This window comes from Macadamia integrifolia, chromosome 3, assembly GCF_013358625.1.
Source record: "Macadamia integrifolia cultivar HAES 741 chromosome 3, SCU_Mint_v3, whole genome shotgun sequence".
Classification (NCBI taxonomy): Eukaryota; Viridiplantae; Streptophyta; class Magnoliopsida; order Proteales; family Proteaceae; genus Macadamia; species Macadamia integrifolia.
In genome coordinates, this window is record NC_056559.1 from 12,605 (window position 1) to 18,000 (window position 5,396).

Here is a 5,396-nt window from a genome sequence, read left to right on the forward strand (position 1 = left end):
CTCTCCACAATCTTCCCCTCTCCAACTTTTTTATTTTTTTTTAATATCTCAAACATACCCTTTTTTCGAATCCTTTCTCTATCACTCCAAACATATGACTACACTAGCTATCACCTCTGATATTATCGCTGATGCATATCGATAACATGTATAATTTTTTGTTTTTTGGGCTATGGCCACATACCTCTGATACTTAATTATCTCGATACCTACCAAGTCTCTTTTTTTTTTTTTTTTTTTTTTCAGATAGCATTTTGTCAATTATGGGGAGGGATCTACACATCGTGGTTCATTGGGTCTGATCCAAGTACAAAATAATTATTTTTTGAGAAATGATTAATGCATGTGTTGGATGCTGACTAATACGATCAGGTGATCGTATGAATAACAGATTCAAACACCATTTTCTAACATCACGATGACCATGATGATGTTAATGATTTCACTGATTTGGATAACCATATACCACTAGTGATTTGATCGATAAAGTTTTTACTAAAAAAAAAAATTGTAACAACTTAGTTTGTTAAGGGAAAATTACATGATTACTCACTTTTGGATTTCTCTTTACAAAATTACCCACAAAAAGTTTCAGTTAACAAAAATACCCAAGATTAGGTTTCTCTTTACAAAATTACCCACTTAAAGTTTAAGTTAACAAAATTACCCAAAATTGAGTTTGGGTTAATAAAACTACCCACTCAAAGTTTTATTAATAAAAAAAAATACATGATTATATATGGAAGATGAAGAATCACTATTTTGGGTAGTTTTGTAAACCCAAATCTGATTTTGGGTATTTTTGTTAACTGAAATTTTGGGTGGGTAGTTTTGTAAACCCAAACCTAATTTTAGATATTTTTGTTGACCATAACTTTTTGTGGGTAATTTTGTAAAGGAAAACTCAAAAGTGGATAATCATGTAATTTTTTCTTTTGTTAAATATTAATCTGTATATCATAGAAGAGGGAAAGAAAGAGAGCTATCTACACATAAACAGTGTTTACAGCCTTATCCATTTAGTAGATTTTATTTCAACGGTGCATATTCTAAAAGATTCAGATTTTATGTTAAAAGGTTATATGGTCGGGATACCTAATTATCTACGATAGGAGGATCAAATGGCTAATACAATCAAATATATCCTACTATATATTGTATATATTTCATGCATATCCATGCATATATATTTGTAATATTACTAGCACTAGATCTCTTTAGTGCCGTCATTTAGTGATATGGTACCATGGCAGCAATTTAATGATATGCACCATGGCAGCAATTTAATGATATGCACCATGGCAGAAATTTAGCGATATAACACCATGATGATATGGTGATTCAATTAGAGATGATACCAATTCTATTTTGATTCTTTTTTATATGCCAATATAGATCGATATTTGTTTCGATACCAAAACAGTTGGTATCAATACGCTGATCGATATCATATCGGTTTTGTATTTGATCAGCATCAGAAAATTGGAAGAGAGGGGGAGAGAAAAGAAAAGAGGTAAAAGCAATGTGGTTGCTGGTACCTAGGGCCAATGAAGTCTGAGATAGCCAATCCGATTGTCATTGTCCTATTGTATATGAAATCACATTCTCCCACTAAAAATGGAATCGTCATTTACTTCATTAAATCTCCTTTAAAAAAAAAAAAAAAGAGAGAGAGAGAGAGAGAGAGAGGCGAAATTCGCCAGGGTCATTCTGAAACTTCAGTGTAAGTAAGGTGGTCCCCTGGCCGTTCAGAAAAAGTAGTCCACCTATCCTTGTGGCTAAAATCTCAACGTTCTACCAAAAAAGCTAATGTCTCAGCGCACAACTCCACAACCAACAAACCAATCAACGAGCAACTAACTAACGTGAGCCCATGCCGATTGCCAAGAGCAGATTTCAGAAGTAAAAATACCTTTCGTCTCGTCAGTGCTCATCAAGTGCTCTGTTCTTTGATCTCTGTCAAGTGCTCTGTTCTTTGATCTCTGTGGGTGGGCAGCTTTCACCGGAATCTCATCGGCGTCAAACCGCTTGGATTGCAACCCCTCACTCTGATGATGCCTGGGGGTGTTAATGCCGATACTACCATCTCCGATCTCACCGACGATTGCCTGAGTCACATCTTCAAGTTCCTGACCTCCTTGGACCTCAAACACTGTAGTCTCGTCTCCCACCATTGGCTCTCCATCGAGAGCCAGAACCGACAGTGCCTCTCCCTCAGTATCAAATACGACATCCTCCCACACCTTCCCTGTCTCCTCACTCCCTTCCATGCTGTTACCACACTTGTCCTCCAATGGCGTCTACCATGGGGCTACATCGACGACAGCTGTCTTCTCCTCATCTCTGTCAATTGCCCTAACCTCACTAGCCCTGTCGCTGATCAATGCTGGAAGTTTACCGATAAAGGTATGGCTGCTTTTGCCGTCAACTGCAAGAAATTAAAGAAGCTTCATTGTTCTTCTTTCTACTTCTAGCTTTGGACTTTCTTGCTTCTCTCGATGGAGAGCCAATGGTGGGAGACGAGACTGCAGTGTTTGAGGTCCAAGGAGGTCAGGAACTTGAAGATGTGACTCAGGTAATCGTCGGTGAGGTCGGAGATGGTAGTATCGGCATTAACACCCCCAGGCATCATCAGAGTGAGGGGTTGCAGTCCAAACGGTTTGACGCCGATGAGATTCCGGCAGTGAAAGCTGCCCACCCACAGAGATCAAAGAACAGAGTACTTGATGAGCACTGACATTAGTTGATAAGCTGGTGAGTTTTGGTATGATTAGGGAGAGACCTTACATTAGTTGATAAGTTTTTTCACTACTCGAGTAGATTGACTATTTCAGAGTTGTTGTTGGCTTCGTTTCCTCCTAATAGAAGCATCAGTGGAAGAAGTTGAGTGAAGATAGAAAAGTAAAATAGCTTCAATTCTATTATTTTTCACTTCCAAGACTATCTGTCTCTCTTGCTGTTTTGATTTTGGACTCATTAGTTTGTTGTATAAGCAAGATCATGCAAACTGGGTATGTGTTAAGAACTCGGCCCGAGGAGCTAGTGCAACTTTTAATGACTCGCTTTGGTCAAGAATGTTTTCCCGAGCCAACTGTCTTAAATTTTCGACTTACCCCCTTTCTGTTTGTTTTGTTCTTCTCTATCTTGGCAAGTAAAAGAAAGAGATATGCAAACTGATAATTTGGTTCTTCGAGAGAACCAGCCTCCGATAATCTAAGCCAAAGCTTGATAGATAATTTTTCATGCCTTCATTACAAACTCAATACCAAATAAATAGCAACGTACTAAACTGATACCTCCTACAAACACTCCTTTTATTTAGCAGCTACTTCCCATACTCCATGGATGAACCGCCACCTCATTGCAACGTTCACATTGGATGAAACGGTCACCTTACCCACAATGATAACAGCCCCACATTTCTTGCTTAAGACTCGGACTCATAACCCATTACAAAGACTTATTCAAATAATAACCACCCCCATTAGTAGTAAGACTTAAGACTCCTAACTCAACTCCACTTAAGACTTCTAACTTAATTCCAATTACCACCTTATTCTGAGAACTATTCTATACGTGGCAATACGTGCACAACAGTATGTCTTGAAATTTCATGAAGCATACACATTTTAACATTCTGTTTCATAATGTTTCGTAACTCATGTTCTATATATTCATTATTCAATGGATGAAGGGTTTTAGAACATAAGGGTTTAATAGAATGATGAAATAAGATGCCTTCATTGGTCATCCTGGCCCTGAATGGCAAAATAGGGTCAGAGTTAATTAGGGTCAACTCACCCTAACCCTATCTAATCGGGGCTGGATTGAGACTGACAGGGATGGGATTAAGTTGAGGCCTTTTGATCATGAGGGGCCAAACCAGGCCTGGACCCAACTAAGGGACTTAAGGTTGATTTGGCATTTTCAAAAACCTGACCCAACTCAATTAAAACATTACAGCCCTACAGCTATATCCCTCTGCATGCAACGGATTCGGCTCCTCTATAGCGCGGGGGTGAGCCATACATCCTCTAGCTCACCCTAGGATCGTGACACTTGGACTTTATTGATCCTATGGTGTGAGTGAATTAAACCTTTGGTAAACATATATGTTGGTGATACACCGTATCACTTTCTTACAATTGCAACTTTTGAGAATTTTTAAAATAAAAAATAGGGTTTTTCTGTCGCGGGAACTCTCTACCTTTGGCGTTCATCCCGCCGTCCCTAATAGGCCGCCGGTGACTTCTCTTTTCTCTAATAAGCTGCCGGTGTTCGTCTCGCCGTCTCTAATAGGCCGCCGACGACTTCGCTTTTATCTATGCGATCATCGTCTGGAATAATAGCCAAGCACATAGAAAGAGATAGAAAGAGTAAGAACAGAGTGAGTTAAAGAGAAGAAGTAGAAGAAGAAGACGAGAGAGAAAGAGAAAGAGAACTTACTAGTTCGAATAATAGCCAAGCACATAGAAAGAGATAGAAAGAGTAAGAACAGAGTGAGTTAAAGAGAAGAAGTAGAAGAAGAAGACGAGAGAGAAAGAGAAAGAGAACTTACTAGTTCGAATAATAGCCAAGCACATAGAAAGAGATAGAAAGAGTAAGAACAGAGTGAGTTAAAGAGAAGAAGTAGAAGAAGAAGACGAGAGAGAAAGAGAAAGAGAATTTACTAGTTCCAGACGATTATCACATAGATAAAAGCGAAGTCATCGGCGGCCTATTAGAGACGGCGAGACGAACACCGACAGCTTATTAGAGAAAAGAGAAGTCGCCGGTGGCCTATTAGGGACGGCGGGATGAACGCCAAAGGTAGAGAGTTCCCGCGACAGAAAAACCCTATTTTTTATTTTAAAAATTCTCAAAAGTTGCAATTGTAAGAAAGTGATACGGTGTATCACCAACATATATGTTTACCAAAGGTTTAATTCACTCACACCATAGGATCAATAAAGTCCAAGTGTCACGATCCTAGGGTGAGCTAGAGGATGTATGGCTCACCCCCGCGCTATAGAGGAGCCGAATCCCGCAAGGGCCTCCTCCCTGGTTGGTTGGTCCGATTGTTGGTTTTTTCTTTTCCTTTGAATCATCCAATTTAACTGAATCCGTCGAATGTAGTTATTGGCTCCCACAATTTAAGGTATGACTCTCCAGATTATTCGAATAGGTTGATTATGCTAGTTAATTTTCTAGGGTTCTGGCGATTTCAGCCGATCTGAAGCAGGAATCAATACGGTCACTGATCCTGTATTCTTGACCATGGCACCGATTTCATAGAAGTTCTTCACACAATCTCTCTCTGTGATACTGCCACACACACACAGACGGAGGAATGGCAACAGCCCAAAACTGGTCAGAGCTTCCGGTGGACTTGTTAGACCAAATTGCTAAGCCTCTCA